This window comes from Cupressus sempervirens, chromosome 10, assembly GCF_028749045.1.
Source record: "Cupressus sempervirens isolate cs-2001-9-10 chromosome 10, ASM2874904v1, whole genome shotgun sequence".
Lineage (NCBI taxonomy): Eukaryota > Viridiplantae > Streptophyta > Pinopsida > Cupressales > Cupressaceae > Cupressus > Cupressus sempervirens.
Window position 1 is genome coordinate 122195868 of NC_143127.1, and position 18082 is coordinate 122213949.

The following is an 18082-nucleotide window of genomic DNA, read 5'->3' on the forward strand; positions in this document are numbered from 1 at the left end:
TTGGGACCTACACTCTTGGTGAAGACCAATCAAGTCTTTTGAGTTTATATTGTTACCTTCTCTAAAAAGTTTAAGCCATAGGATTAGGTGCTTTGACTAGGTATGGAAAATAAAATAATAGAATCCATGAGCACATTAGCACTTTCACAAGGCTATGATGACTTGTGAGGGTAACTGTACGATTGAATCTACGAGCATGCCATGGGCAGTTTCTCTAGGTTGTGGGTGACTTGTGAGGATAGCATGCATAATATAATCCCCAAGCATGCCATACGTGCTTTTACAAGGCTATGGGTGACTTTTGAGGGTAGTATGCATAATAGAATCCCCGAGCACACCATAAGTGGTTTCTCAAGGCTATGACTGAATTGTGAGGGTAGTTTCACAATTAAATCCCCAAGAATACCAAGAGTGCTACCTCAAGGCAATGGGTGACTTGTGAGGGTAGTTTCACAATTAAATCCATGAGCATAATACCATGAGCACTTCCTCAAGGAAATGGGTGACTTGTGAGGATAGTTTACACATGTATGGGCATATGATGACATTCCCTATGCACTGTACTCAACCACCGAAGTCCTAGTAGTATGAATAACACCTCTTGGTATTGGTTGATTAAGTGTGTCTAGATATTGCATTGTGGCCATTGCTTCATGTTGTGTTGCTCCATGTTTTCTCTTAAATAAGCCTATGATTTATTTGCACTCTATATACATTGATTGGTGTTAGTATGATTATACCTCCTTGTATGCCTTGTGTTATTGTTTGGGCTATGTGACTATCTCCACAAGCATAGTGAGGTGGACCTGAGAGTACCACATGATTGAGTGGTGTGACAAGGCACTGTTGGGGATCGGTGTACAAGTATTAAATTAGATTTAGTGGCACCTACATGAGTTCCTTTTGCACCTCTCTCTCTCTCTCTTCCAATTTTAGTAAGAGTCATGCATGTATTTATGGATATTGTAATGTAGCAAATTGATGCATATGTATGTTGTTATACTCAAGTGATTTGGCCTTGAAAATCATGTTATTGGACCCTAACTGAAGAGGATGTTATGTATTCAGCCATATGTTGGAGTTAGCACAATCTTGGGTGAATATTAAATCAGCTTGTGGGCAAGTTTGCTAGATTAATGTCTCCACCAATATTTCAACACATACATTAATCAGTGCGTCCAATTGGTAATTGGCACCTTCATCCCTACTGGTCTAATAACAGGCCATTTGTGTCAGGAAAAACAATGGAATGTGGGAATTTCATTACAATTGTTTAGTAGAGTGTCAGGTGATCCTTGGAAGTGTGTCAAGACTTCTACTTGTGCACAAGCACAAAGTGATAGTGATTTTTTGTTCATTTTTGTTCATGTTGTTAGCATTGTTGTCCTAATTTAAGTGTGTAATGATGCAATTTCTTTAACAAAATCCCCTGCATGTTTTATGCTTAGTTCCAAGGGTTCCTTGGTAGGGCACGACATAGCCAGTACAACCAAAATACTTTCAAATAGAAACTATTTAGTAACCAGGACAAAAAATTCTTCTAATAGAGAACACTACATAGAACTAGATCTAAGACACTATCATGCATAGAACTGAATGTTATGGTTGTGATATTCTTTTCAAATCTATGTAGCACAGAACATTATACTTATGTGTATAGATGCACTTCTTGTATGTGATCCAAAGCTCATATGTTATCAAGTGTGTCTAATGATGGGGAGAGACCTCCGTGCCAGCAGAAGATCTGCAATGAAACAAAAGAAAAGAAAATTTTCTTATAGTAAGAACAAGTTTGTTGTGCTGCACAGGGTACCAACAAAATAGTGTATAATATCTTTTTCTTTACCTGGATTTCAATAAGGGTTGCCAGTGGCATGTAATCAAAGAGATCTATAAAATACTTCCATACATTTTCATTTCCATATTTTCTCAGACATTCATCATAAAATCCATACCTGAAATTGCAAGAAAACAAAATAATTCTTGAACATAGTTGAAAAATTAAGATAAATTACAAATAGATTGACAAATTTTGGTCTGCTTTCTAATCTCCCCATTCAGATACTAATATTTTGCCTCCCATAATTTAGATATAGCCTCAAATGGCAAACAATGTACGTGTCTACTTTAAGCATGATGATACGAAGAAATACTATAGTTAGTGTATATATTTGCCCTGTCAAATATCAAGGGTATGAAGGGGCTTTTGAATTTCCATTCTATGATTTTTATCTAGAAAACTTGATTTTGAAGGACATGATTTATGTTCTTTGCTTAGCTATTATTAGTTTTCTCTTCAAATGGTCACTGAGGGGTGTTGCTGCTTGTACAATCATTCTCAAAATCATCACTTTATCCTAGATATTGACTGTATCAAATTAATACCAGTGATAGTTTCTATCTTGGATTCTTTTTTGCCAAATAATGCCAAGGGACCAATGCCCAAGCATCAATTTTTAGTATTATCTAATAATCTCACAAGGATGGAGACGTTTATAATAGCTCCTTGATTCACAATGTTAGAAGACAAAAGATCAATTTCCAAGAAAAAGGAAGAAAATTGGTTGGTGATCCAATTTCTGACTCTTTGACTGCTTAGTTATATCTTTCCCACTTTACCAGTTGCAAATAACCTATGGTGAATGCGAATTTTCCATGGGGTAAATGTAGGTTAGCCACTTCTGCTGATCATTTAATATTGTTCTTTTGGTGGCCATCACTCTTGCATATGGATTCATAATGAGGTGCCTTTTGTATTGAAATGGCACTATTTTTCGAAAGCATATCTCAATATGCAATCAGCTTTAACTTTTGATTCAATCTTCATATTCATCTTGCCCTTGATATAATCATATTTTCTAGGTTTGGTTGAACAAATATGTCTTCTTTATGGAATACTAATAATAATGATTGGAGAAAAAAGGATTCTAAGAGTAATGGGTTTGTTTGTTTTGCACCTTGCCATCATCCTCCTCTGAATGTTTCCCTTGGCCCTTTTTCCATAGAGATTGCCATAGAATAGTAGGGAAAACAAGTAGTTAGCAGATGCGGGTCTCTGCCCCTCTCAATGCCTTGAGTTGAGGGAGATAGATGGCTAGAACGAGAAGTCTGGTAGATGGTGATCAGGCTTTTGCATTGAGTCAACTCACTGCTGAAGTCTCCCGCCTTTCCTTTTCAAATAACCAAGAGTCCCTGTGTCGATTTCAAATGAGCAACGTTTTTTGTTTTTTTTTCTCTTATATCCCGTTACCATCGCAATTGCAACATTTTTGAGTTAAAGTTGAAAAAAAGGGCCAAAAATTACATAACATTTTCCGCCATCGCAATTCCACTCCATATGTATTGGAGATAGCGTCGCAATTGCGACGACAGCGAGCTAAAATCGAAAAAAAGAAGCCAAAAACACATTACATTTGCTTGCCGTCGCAAATTGACCCCTAATGTATTAGTGCAAATAGCCTGTGTGATTATGTCTTCAAAGGTACATGGATCTTGAAGTTGGACTCTATATCCAAAATCAGGCAGGAGGTTATCAGTAAAAATGTCAAGCTTCTCTGTTTCTAGAATTTTGCAGCAATACTTAGTGTACAATTGTCTCCACCATTGGAGGAATGTGAGAAAAGGTTCTACAAATTTCTGTTTAAGGTTGCATAAATCTTGAATGTTGACAAGATGTTAAACAAATAAGTTGGCAATTTCATCAAATGTTTTAATACCAGGAGGTAAATGTGAAAACCACTCTAAAGCCTAACCACCTAGGCTTTTGGGGAATAAATGCATGAGGTATGTTTGATCATGTATAAACTCCATAGACAAAGCACCAAATTCCCACAAATGATCTTGGGGATTAGTGGTACCAAAGTACTTATCGTACTTGGGTAGCTCTATGCCTCATGGAAAAGGTGGTATGTTAATGATTTTGTCAAATGGAAATAGAAAAAGAGCATCCAATGTGTATGTTTTTGTGGGTTTCTCTTTCTCATGCATCATCTGAGCCAATTGGTCTTACATAATTTTCAATATCTTTTGGAATTTAGAAGTCTTAGTTTCTTCTCTAGGCATGATAATAGTTTCCACATTGAAATGAGAGGACAACTTTGCTCCCTCTTGGGAAAGTTTGAGAAAATACTTTTCTTTCTCTTTGTTGAGTTGGATTCCCATGACCTTTTGAAAGTTTTTGTCTCCTTGACATTTTGCTATGTAATCAGGGAGTATTTCCACCTCTTCCTATTCTTCATCGGTGTCATGGTATTTCTCTTTCTCTTTGTTATTCCTAGGTGGTTCTTGATGTCTACTATGACTACCATGTTTAGGTTCACAATTAGTCGCTGTAGGAACATGTTTAGTTTCAGTGTGTTGCATTTCGAAAGGTCCTTTAAAAAAGGAGTCAAACATCATGTTTGGGGATACAGGAGTTCTACCTATCTCAGTATCCTCTTGATACAAAGGATTCCTAAGTTGTTGCAGGTTTATGGAAAATGTACATTGTACTCAATGTGTCTTGACAGGTGAGGGGGATCATGAAGATGCCTCACTTGTCAAACTAGATGCAGATTGTGTAACGAAAGGTAAGCAACCTCTACTATGATTATGACCCCTAGCATGACCTTGCCTAAGTCTAAGAGGATAAAACATGTTGCCACTCCTAGTTGCGATAGTCATAGATAAGGACAAAATGAAAGAACCTGGATAAGGACTGCACTAAGATTGAGTCTCAATAGGATAAGACAAGAATGCTATATACTAAGGCATGAGTAGTCTGATTTGAAGGCTAGAACAACCCAAATTTTTAACTAATGTAACATGGAGTATGACAAGCACTAAAGAACAAGAATCTAAAAAAAGAGTTAAAGGACAAGACTAGATCAAAGTGCAGATCACAAATCTTTAATTTAAGCTAAATGCCACTATTCAGGACTATGTATAGATAGAAAAGGGACAACTCAATGCAAGAATCAGATTGAACAAAGATCGTAGATTGGTCAAATAAGCTAATTTGACAGTTGTAGAGCAAGGTCTCACACAAATATTATCAATGAGCAGTGCGAGAAAGTTTTTCAGGTCGTGCGAAGACTCAGAATAGCAATTTAAATTTGCACAAAGACTTTCTTTGGCTTGCAGAAAGAAATTATAGGACAATAAATACAGTTGGAAAGATTTTGTGTAGGTAAATGAAAGATCTCGATCAAAGAGTTGAGCAGGCTCACATGAAAAGATGAATTCTCGCACGAGAAAATGCAAATTTGTGTGCAAAAATTAGGACCAATTTGACAATAGCTTTGGATTTTGAAGAGATTTCTTGGCTGTTTGGAGAGATCGATAGGCTAGTTGGACTAATTTGTTGAATAGTTAGAAAGGTTAACTCTAAAAATTGTTTAAACAAGTGTTTTAGTTGTAATTAGGCAAAGCATTTGAACTAGGTAGTGTGAAACATTCGGTAGTGGAATACAAGCCAATTGAGGGCAAAGAAACTTAGAGGGAAAAGGGAGTCTTGACTCTTAGTTTGTTTGAGGAAGTTTGGACATGTTGAAGACTCAATAAAAAATACACTTTATCCCTAGAAATAGAAAATGGTAGAGAAGGCAAAACCTTTGTCCCACATCTTATGTGCATGCGTGTACCTCACAAAGTCGTGTCACCCCCTAGAGGGCACCCATTTTTTTGGTATATTTAAAGGACTCAATAGTATATTGTCATGTCCCTTTTTCAAATAATTAAAAATAATAATCTTTCCTAAGGCAGGCAGGCCCAAAAAGGTGAAGTTTCAAAAAAAGGGGATAATATTTGGAAGATAATGGACTAATAAATGAAAATTATTATTAAAATATGTTTTATTAACCCCTCTTGGATGTGAGTTAGTGTTATGCCCTCTTTTAAGGGGTTTGGAGGCATTTTTGGGCTCATTCCAGAACTTGATTTTTGCTCATTTCTTTGTTATTCTTCAGAGGCTGCCAAACTTGTGGAGAAGGAGACCCAAGAATGGGAGTTTGTAGGTTTCTAAAAAGGCTAAGGATGGGAGTTTGAATCCATTCCATGTGCATGCTCATGCAGAGTTTGTCTTTGTGCTGAATAGTGCAGATTTGTGAGTTTTCGGGTGTGTTTTTTGTAAGAGTTTGGTGTTTCTGGTTGAGTATTTCATATCAATTTGGGTTGCTACTATATTTAAGAATTTAAGATGTTAAAATAGAGCTGAATATATGTATTTTGTCATGATTATACTTCTGTGATAGATTATTAGTGTTTTTGTGGTGTTTCTAGGCTATTCTATGTTGTTTTCGGGAGCCCGATGAGCATTGTTTTTATCCTCCGTTTGGGAGCTGTTGTGTAAATGTTATACAGATCTGGAAATGTAATTTTTTAGGCTGTTATTCTACTGAAATTTCTATAAAAAATTTCCACTTTCAGATTTATTAATAATATGTGAAGCTGTGAAGTTTTTGGCACTATTTTTGGCATACCCGATTTGGGGTTTATTGAGAAATTGGTGGATCTTTGAAATATTGGTTGTTTGATTTTAAAGATCTGATTAGAGGTTTGAAATATCATAAAAAATCAGAAAATGGACATTTCAGTGGTATCAGAGCTATGATCTTGCCAGCCTAAGGGTTTGTAGAAGTTTGCATGTCAGTTTTGAGAACTACCCAAATCTTGCATGTCATAATTTATGGTTGCATGTTGCTTCTAATTAGTTGCATGTCAAAATTTATGGTTGCATGCTACTTATAATAATTTGCATGTTAGTTCTTGGTGAATTTGGTGGTTGCATGTTGCTTCTAATTAGCTGCATGTCAAAATCTATGGTTGCATGCTACTTCTAATCATTTGCATGTTAGTTCTTGGTGAATTTGGTGGTTGCATGTTGCTTCTAATCAGCTACATGTCAAAATCTATGGTTGCATGCTACTTCTAATCATTTTCATGTTAGTTCTTGGTGTTTGAAGAAGTTATATCCTATTGGGGTTACACTCTACTTTATCCAGAATGGACAGGTATAGTATAGAGTCTCAGAGGACATGATCTTGACAATTGATATCTAGAGTCAGAACAGTAGAAAGGATGGTTATTTAGACATTCGAGATAAACTTAGGAAAATAAGCCATGACATGTCTGAACAGTTGGTTGAGCACCACTGTATGATGAATGACATGTTGTCCGACCCAGCTAAGGTGGATAAGTTGACTAGATTTCTATTTGGCATATTTTCTCACAAGGCAGATGACACAATTACCAAGAACTTGCATGAGGAGTTTGAGAAACTAGCTTATGGCCAGGTAGAGGTCTCAGATTCTACTCTAACACAGGAGGCAGTGGGTTTAGATGATGATTATGAGGATGTTGTTGTGCATGATGGTGAGCTACCTAATAGAGATGAGCAGACATTGAGCATTCATGACTTTGCTAAGGAAGAGTACCAGGCACAGTTAGATGCTTCATCACATGAGGTTGAGGCTAGTAGTACTTCACATGATTTGTCCAACAAGTCGAAAGTTAACAAAGATAGTATTGTGACTTTGTTATCTCATCATGACAGGTATGTAGAGTTAGTTGGTATTGGTCATATTACTCAGGTGAGGAGTTTGTTTGAGTTACTAGCTGATTCTAGTTTACGGATATGGACTCAAGATTGTTATATTGGCATTTGGGATTTAGTTTACTGGAGATCTTTAACACTTTTTGGTAGCAGTGTTTGTTTGGGTGCTATCATGGATTTGATTAGCAGATTGCACGGTGTTGTCTTTTCTTGTGCTAGCAGCTTGTCTGATGTTGGTATTAGTTTTTATACACCAGTGTTGGGATTTGTTCATATATCCAGTTGACCATACTTGTTGTAATGTGTTGATGATCTTTCATATTTGGCAGTGTGTACAAATGAGTCCCAGGATCATATTACCATTGATGACATCCAAGAGGATGCAGTGGGCAGTTTTGAAGACTTAGTTTCCTTGGCAGTTTCTTTTGGTACAAAGGAGTTGGACAACAGTGCTATAGTTTTTGATACTCCATATGTTGATATGAGCTTTGGATTTGATTCACAGGATATGGATGGTAATACTCTAGAGACTAGCAACTTTGAGGATATTCCTTTAGACAGTGCATCAGAGGAGGTTTATAGGAGACAGTCTAGATAGTGCCATCATGTGTCTAATTAGTTGAGAGTTAGTGAGTGAGACATTTCTATCACTTGCCAGCATTTCAATGCTGCTCGTCAGTTGTTAGTAGTTTATGGATGGGGTTCTCCTACTAGTGATGAGTAGGGAGGCAGTTATCTTTCCTTGATAGAGTTCCACTCTTTATGAGAGGCTATCCAGATTTTGAGACATAATTATATGCAGTTGGTAGCCGACAGAGATTATCTTATGGAGTGGGGGAGTAAAGCATATGATGCATTATTGGCCAAGGAAGATGAGGTGAGTGAGCTTATTCAACAACTTGAGGTGACTTCTGAGATTCTTGAGAGTACACAGTTGGCTTTTGAGGAGTCACAGTTTCATTTGGCTAAGGTGACAATGGAGTTAGAGTGACTACAGCCTTTACCTGATTCTATACAGTCACAACCTATGGTGTTTGGTGATCCAAGGATGTCCATGGCCGAGATTGTTAGAGACAGTGGAGATGGGGATGCATCCATCCTTGATACTAACATTGGCATATTAGGTTCATTCCCACTAGAGTCAGGTTCAGTTGAGTTGGGTGCTATAGCAAATTGTTGTATGCCTGACATGTTGGTGGCCTCTAGTACTGATGGCATGGAGACTAGAGATGTATCAAAGATCATGTGTGATGTTGGTGAGCCGACAGTTGACATGGTTCCTGCTAGTAATACTACTCCCTTGGTGATATCTTCGGAGGTAGTAGTCAATTCCAACATGGTTAATGATCAATTGTAGTTAGTTTCATTTGGATTGCAGTCTGAGCCACTGACTGAGATTGGCGCATTCTATCAACATTACATTGTGAGGTATGCTCATCAATTCACCTTTGATGACCATGTTGATGAGATGATGATATAGAGATGTATTTTGGTTCCTAGTGCTTATCATCAGTTATGGGATAGTTTGATGCCTCGGGATGAGAGTTGTGATGGGCACAACATGGCAATAGCTTTTGCAGTTGATAGCTTGATAATACATGACTTAGAGTAGGAGTTTTGGAGTGATGCTTCAGTGGGTGTTGTTATTGATTCTACTCCTTTGGCTATGACATCTCCTGACTTAGCTGGTGATCAGTCATAGTGGGTTGTATCACTTGTTCATGGTGAGATGTTGATTGAGTTTTTTTTTTTTATCAACATTATATTGCAGGGTATGTACATTAGTTAGCATTTGATCCTTGTGTTGAGGAGTTGATGGTAGGAAAATTTGGTTTGGGTTCCATTTCTTGCTATTTATTTTGTAATGTCTTTTCACCATTAGCAGTGCATGGGAGTTATGGTTATGAGATAGTGGTCGGTGATCTACAGAGTTGTGTTGACTGTAGGAGTTGTACAGTGTGTGGATTCTCCATACATGGTGCAGTTTCATTCAAGAGCATTCACCATTGTTGTAGAGTTGGATTGTACATTCCGTATAGGCCAGTGGGATGCATTGATGGTATTTATTGTGTTGGTAGTTTGATTTTTCCACTTTACTTGGGTTCTAATTTTCTAAGAGTTTGTGTCTCATGGGTTTCTGACTATGGTAGTGTTGATTTTGGGGTTTGGTTGAGCTATAATTGTCAGTTTGGTTATGGATTCCTCTTGCTTATATTGTAAAGGGTATTGCAGGAGCCTGTGTTAATTGATAGTAGTATTGTTCATGACTACATTTGGGATCTAGGTGGATTGATTGGTTTATTTTTCAGTCATTGCTTGAGGACAAGCAATATTTGGGAGGGGAGGATTGTCATGTCCCTTTTTCAAATAATTAAAAATAATAATCTTTCCTAAGGTAGGTAGGCCCAAAAAGGTGAAGTTTCGAAAAAAGGGAATAATCTTTGGAAGCTAATGGACTAATAAATGAAAATTATTATTAAAATATGTTTTATTAACACCTCTTGGACGTGAGTTAGGGTTATGTCGTCTTTTAAGGGGTTTGGAGGCATTTTTGGGCTCATTCGAGAACTTGATTTTTGCTCATTTCTTTGTTATTCTTCAAAGGCTGCCAAACTTGTGGAGAAGGAAACCCAAGAATGGGAGGTTTCTAGGAAGGCTAAGGATAGGAGTTTGAAGCCATTCCATGTGCATGCTCATTCAGAGTTTGCCGTTGTGCTGAACAATGCAGATTTGTGAGTTTTCAGGTGTATTTTTTGTAAGAGTTTGGTGTTTCTGGTTGAGTATTTCATATCAGTTTTGGTTGCTACTGTATTTTAGACTTTAAGATGTTAAAATAGAGCTGAATATATGTATTTGGTCATGATTATGATTCTGTGATAGATTATTAGTGTTTTTGTGGTGTTTCTGAGCTATTCTATGTTGTTTTCGGGAGTCCGATGAGCATTGTTTTTTATCCTCCATTTGGGAGCTGTTGTGTAAATGTTATACAGATCTAGAAATGTCATTTTTTAGGCTGTTATGCTGCTGAAATTTCTATAAAAAATGTCCACTTTAAGATTTATTAATAATATGTGAAGCTGTGAAGTTTTTGGCACTATTTTTGGCATACACGATTTGGGGTTTATTGAGAAATTGGTAGATCTTTGAAATATTGGTTGTTTGATTTTAAAGATCTGATTAGAGGTTTGAAATATCATAAAAAATTAGAAAAGGGAAATTTCATATACACTGAATGAGTGCCCTTGTGGCAGGGGACAAGTGCATATACCACCTTCAAACATCCAGTAGCATGCCTATGGTGAGTTCTATAAGAGAGATTCTTCCCCCTAGATTATGCCTCCTTTCAGAGGTGAATTGAGTGGCTTCTAACTAAAGGTTTTTACTTGTCTTCCATTTGTATTAATTCTTGGTGGCCTCACAAGCAGAGTTGAGACCAGCAGCCCACACCAACATCTGAAAGTGCACACTACTTGCTTAGCAAGCCAAGGGCCGGCGCTGACCAATGCACAGACAAAGCTTCCCCTTGATATGTGATATCAAGAATCAAGGGAAAGAAATTAATGCGGCTTTGGAGTCTTTCAATCTATAAAGCATCTTGATTATAGTGAGATGGAATCTTTGACAAAAGGAGTGTGCTCACTTGGGTCATTCTTGGAGGTTGGATCACTCCGACAGGCCCTCTAAAGGATTGACTCAGACTGGTGGTTTGATCGCAGGGGTCAAAGTTTCTAATTTCCCGCAAGGGGAAAAAACATACTCCTCTACCTTAATTTCTCACCCAAACATGTAAAATAAGTTGATTTACCAACTTAGCTTAATCAATCTAGACTTTTCCTTTCTCAAGATTTTGATTCCCTAAAAGGAAACCATCATCTCTTCATAGAAAAGGACTCATACTAGAGAACCACTAAGTTGCTTGCCTTCTTTGGAATGCCGTCTTTCAGAAGTGTCTAGGTTTCTGATTCACCCTTGGTCATGACCTCCAAGTGGTGAAGAGCGTAATCCCCTATTCTTTTGTCTTGCACCCTAGGAAGTTCACAAGCCCTAATTAATCTATGTTTTGAAAGCAATAAATAAGACACGCTATTTTGTGGGTTTTAAAAGTGGTCTTTGTCAAATGTACCTTTGGCAATCATCTTGCAAACAAGGGTTAGTTTCTGTTTGAGTAAGTTTTATAAGGATTCTTTTTCAAAATGTCTTGTAGACAATAGTTAAGTTGCAAAAAATTAGAGAAACATAACAACAAAGATTCTAAGAAAAGCACGTTAGCAAAATTGAACAAACATAGTGCTGATTTTTTTAAAAAATTGAGCTCGCTATTGCAGATCTTCACATGAAATATTTTGCACAGTCACGCAAAATATCATGTAGGGCCACACAAAATCTTTCTCCAAGTCACATGAGAAAATAATGTTCCACACAAAGACTTGCGCAGTTGGGCACTTTTTCGTGTGATACGATATAAAACTTTGTGTGAGAACTTGAAAGCCTCATGCAAAAATGGAAGGTCTCGTGCAAAGATTCAAGTATTGGTACATAATACTATAGATAGAACACTAAAATAACATAAAAATATGTAGATAAGGCTAGAGAAATTTATTTTGTCAGCCCCACGGTGGGCGCCAAAAATGTATGTGTGAAAATGCAGGCCTCTGTTTAACACACACACTTCAACATGGTCATTACTTGCGAAGTCATCCTGAAATGAACATTGAATTGTTCATTCAGAATGCTCAACAGTGCAACCCGTTGCCTCCTATCTAAAGGGATTTTTCCTGTTTAATATCCTCAGAGATGAGGCTTAGGCAACCAGACTCTCTAAGAATGAAGGATCTGAGATGCGGCTAATCTATATGAATATGAAAAGTAATCTAGAATGAGATATGCATTTTAATCTATGAACATGTAAAGAAAATTAGACTAAATGTATGCATATTAAGATCTAAATGAAATTAAGCTAAGAAGATGAAAGTGTATGTGAATAGTAATACACTTATATGAGTGTAGAATGCAACAACAATTTGATATCGATTCAATTCAACCCCTTTGACGAGGAATTATGAGTCCCTTAAATAGAATTCCTAGAATCCATCAACGAATGAGATCAACTCGGATCAATGGTTAGGATTAAGGAAAGATTCAGTTAAAATGGAAACTTCCTTGTGCAGGTGAAATGAACTGTTTCTGATCTGAATGTGATGAGCAGTCAACTGAACTTGCCATGGGTGTGAGATCAAGTTAACTAGATTGATTCCAATTCGAGAGAGAGTTCACTCAGAGTTTCCATTTAGAACTGAAGAGTAGAATTAGGAAAGATTTTTAATTTAATAAAATGAGATATGACCTCATAAATACCTTTTCTATTTAATTAAATAATCACATTCAATTAATTAAAAAAAACATATTTATTAAATTAAATAAATTTAATTCCATAGTACATTAGCCTTAGGGTATAATTTAATTTAATTAAAGTATAAATACTTAATAATTAAATTAAATATTAATCTATAGGTTTTGATGTGACTAACATGAATAAATACTATAAGAATTAAATAATGAGCATGTTGAATGTAGATTAGGGTTTTTTGCATCTGACAATTAAGTCAAGTAACAAAAATCAAAATGAGAATTGCCTATTAGAATAGGTCTTAGGATTGGTTAGAATAGACTAGAATTGGTATAATGGCAATGAACCAATTTTGGGGTATTACACAAACCTATTACTAGTTTTCACAATGCTGTCAAAGTTGATATGACAAAATCTCTTATGCCACAACCAACTATCATCTACCTTTACAACCAAACATATTGTTTCAATGGGATTCAACTAAAATATATTACCTTTAGATCTGGTTTCTCTTCCAATTGCCTTTCCATCTTTGTGTGTTGCATAAAAATGTAACTAAGGAAATAACACTAAGCAACTAATGCACATTCCTAAATTATCATGCAAAACCTCAAAATATGAAAGAAGATATGTAAATGAACAACAAAATAGCACTATGCAAACCTCATGAAATCATCAAGTGTAGATGATTTCATTGTTGTGGCATGTGGTTGCTCACAAATCTAGCAACATAACAATGAGGTAGATAGTGCTTCTTGAGAATGAGGAGAGGGCTATCCTTTTCTAGGAAAATGGATGGCTGAGATTGAATGCAAGATGGAGGGCTAGGATCTCTTAGGATCGATGAGGTGTCAATGAGGTGGAGGAAAAGTAGACTCCACATGGATTAGGGTTTTGACCATTCAAAGGGGGAAATATGCTCACACATGTGTGAACAACCTTTGATGGTGACATGATCAATGAAGTGTGAGAAGCATGGCTTCTCACACATGTGTGAGACAACTTGAAAATGATGTGATCAATGAGGTGTGAGACAACTTGATTCTCATGCAAGAGGACAAGTGTGCAAGAGGCATGCAAGATATGAGGGATCAGAAAAGTGTGAACATCTCTCACACATGTGTGAGGATTCCTCACACATGTGTGAGAACACACTTAGGATTAAGAGGAGATTAGCTAGGATGGTTATGCAAAGCAAGCATGATTAGAGAAGTGGGTAGGTTTAGCAAGATGGGTTAGGTAGGCTAGTGAGGTTAGGTGAGGGTTAAATGTAGGAGCCATGTGCTCAAATAGGATTAAATAAAATATTTAATTCATAGTGGGATTAGGATGGAATTAATTAAGTAAATGACATACTTAATTAAAGTGAAAGGGGTTAGATGCAAGTGGGAATTGGTTAGGATTTAAATAAACCTTAGTTTATTTAAATTATGGTAATGCAAATGTAATTAAATAAATGTAAAATTTATTTAATTAAGGTAGGGGAATTAAATAAATAATAAATATTTATTTAATTGGTTAGGAATGGGTTTTGGACAAATTTTGGTGTCTACACTTTGTCTCTAGTCATGCATGTCTTCTCTATGAACTAAAAGTAATAACCTTCATCCACTAGTTGTCCAACACTCAAAAGATTGTGTTTTAAACCATCAACAAAGTATACATCCTTAATGTTATTTTTACCATCAAGAGTTATAGATCCAATACCTTTAACATGGCAAGCTGCATTGTTTCCAACTCTAATAATACCCCTATCATAACTTTTGAAATCAACAAACTTGTTCATATCACTTGTCATATGATGTAAACAACCATTGTTAATTATCAAATCAAATTTCTTTTCAACCTATGATTTGAAAGCAATTTTCTCTAGACTTTCTTCTTTGATAGCCACAAATCCTATTTCATCATCACTAACACTTATTACTTGTTCATCAAAATCATATTCTTCATTGGCATACAAACAATCTCTATCTCTTCTAGGATTAAAATTTTCTTTATACCTTTTCTCTCTTTTAGGACACTTAGATGCATAATGACCAAACTCATTACAAGTCCAACATTTAAAGATTTTCTTACCATCCTCTTACAAGAAGGGCTACTTCTTCTTGTAGACACCTAAATTTGATTACACTGATTTGAGAATCCTATTTAGCTATCTCTAAACACATCATTAATTAAATTCCTATTTAATTAATTTCTTTGCCATCCCCTAGTTGATTAATTTAATTAATCATCTATAGTCCTAATTGATAAATCAAATAACCCACTATTTGTCAATTAATCCTATTCTCCTATCTAATTTCAAAACCCTCATTTATTAAATAAATCTATTTGATAAATAAAGCCCTCAAATCTAATAGCCCCTAAACTATCCTAAATCCTCCATTTAGCCTAATCCACCCCATCCACCCATATTAACTAAGCTTAGCCACTAACTCAACCACCCTCATGAATGCCATCCACTTGCACATCTCTAACATCCCTAATCTAATCCTAACCCAAGCCTAACCCATCCCCTAATCATTTGCACATTCCTAAGTAAGCTTAAGACTTTCCTAAACCAAACCAAAGTCTCCCCTCAAAATATCCCAACCACCAAGCCATCAATGGCTCTTACATCCTCACTCATGACTCTTACATACTCAACCACCCTCATCAAGCCCTTGACCAACCCATTTCCTATCCTCTCACACTCATCCTCCTTGTGATAAGTGTCACTTCCCTATTGGTGCTAAAAAAGCACAATCCATGTGCTCCCCTTTGAGTGCATCTTAACCCTCCCTCACCATCTTTCCATCCTTGCATCTTACCCCTCCATCCCTCAAGCCCTTAGCCTATAAATTGGATCCCCTCCCAAGCCATTTTATCACAATCCTTATGCTAAAGTTACCTTGTCAGTTTGAGAAGCCAAGTTCATACCATTTTCACATATCCACACCAAAAATCCCAAATCCATCTCCGTTGAAGCATTTTGAAGCTTGAGCATACATCTCAAATACATATCAAAAGACACATCTACTAATCAAGTGATCATCCTCATTGAGAGAGCCTATCTATGGCTCATATTCTCATTTGAGGACCTCACTTTGCCTCATCTAAAGTTTATACTAGTTTTGTTAGTTAATGCTTTTGTTTTTAAATAAATTAGTGTTTCTTGCTAACATATTAGTGTATACATTTTGGCACGCTCGGTGGGACCCCATAAGGGTCATTTTTTATCTTCATTTATGCTAGTTTTAGATGCTTATTTCTCATTTTCATGTTTTGGTTAACCATGCAAAGCTAACATTAATGGCAATATCTTTTGTTTGTGTTACCTTTTGATTTTTCTTGCAGGACCAATTTGAACGCCTCAAGAATGCACTCCCAACCCTGTCCTTGATTTTCACCTAGAAAATGGTTAAAAAAACAATTTTTTTTGCATCCTTGCGATCACAGAAAAGAACGCAAACCCGTGATTGTGAGTTTGCACTTCATCAACACATAGCCTCTGCCAAATATCATCAAATAAGCCTCTTCATCCCCGTCAACAAATCCTCCAACGGGAAAAAACCTCAGAAACAGTGGGATTGTCATTCCTACTTTACCATTTCCTATCTTAAACTTCTCTGGACTGTAATAAATTTTTGTCAACGAGATCGTAATTCTTGCTTGCGGGAATGTTGTAAGGGCATAAACCCGTGGGATCGCTCTATCAAAAAGAGCTCTCAGGTTTTTGGCTCGTGGCTTTAATTATTTTTAATAGTCTTTCTTGTCATTCTTGCCATCCAGATTCATGGTGGGATTGTCATTTTCATGAATAGGAACTCTAGCTGGATTGTGAACCCACTTGTGGGAACGCAGGTACCCTCGTGGGAACGCTATTTCTCACATTTTCTCTGTAGGAACGCTCCCTTTTTTTTGGGTCTTTTCAAAGTCATTGTCATTTGTCTTTGCAAATTGGAAAAATGAACTTGTATTTCTAAAAACCCTACAAATCAAACACTTCATTTTGGTACGTTAAAAAGAACAAACAAATCTCTCTTTTGCATGCAACTTAGGCAAGTTTGATTTTTGAACACTTACTAAATTGGTTAAGTTAAAAACAAATTAACAAGAGTCAAATTGAGTAGTTTTTCATTGGACTCACCCTCTTTAATCACCCATCATTTTAACCATTGGTTGCAATATCAGTGCCATATATGGGGATGGGTCTACCTAAGAGAGTGTTAAGTGTTACACGATCAAATTCTACTTAATTAGCTTTTGAGGGTTTGTCTTAACTTATAAGATTTCTTGAATGTCCAAAAATTTAGATTAAATTGATCACACTTCAAATTTGGGCTTTAAAATTGAACAAGAATCAATTGACGTGGAGGGCCTCCAGGCATGTGCTTTGAAATCAAACTTTACCCACATCTTTATTTTGGGCTTAAAACAAAATCACACTCAATATTGAATGCCTTGAAGAAAATCAATTGATACTTGATGTGGAGGGCCTCCGAGCATGCGGGTTTACTTTCTTGTTGATCCTAACTCTCCTTTGTGTATTCATTCTTCAATCACATTTTCTTTTGTTGACGCATCTCAAAGTTGGAATTGAACATTTGCATCTTAAACATGTGTGCTTGCAAAGTCTAGATCAAAAAACTTAAGCGTCAGTTGGAAAAGAACTCTGTCTTTTGACCCAAGATCATCCAAGTCTTCTTTTCCCTTGTCGTCTTTTGAGGCTATCTTGGGTGCATAAGATTAGGATCCAAAATCTTGTTTAAATTTTAGGAGGCCTGCTTGGGGATTTCATCACCCCTTGGGATGACCTCAACTCCAGCGTTTCAGCAGAGTATAAAGATTGGGAGGTGAATCCAAAGACACCTCTCTTGGGATAAAGATTTTGTCCCTTGGGCTAAACCTCAAGGAACTTTATACCCTTGAGAAGTGAAAGAGGAGAAGTGGGTTACTGCTCCTCTTGGCTATGTGACATCTTTTTGGTTTTATCTATGAATTCGAGTCTCACGTATTGTGCGTATATCGAGGACTCCCCAGATAAACCAATTGTTAGCTTTGTAGCCAACCATCTAGGATGTTCATGTGCTTGAAGTGATTGCTCAAAACATTTTTAAAAACATACACTCTCCTTGGTGCAAGTATCACATTCTGGGAATCAAAACTTCTATCTGGTTGTTCTTATCTATTGCTTGATCTTTTACTTGTTGAATGAATGT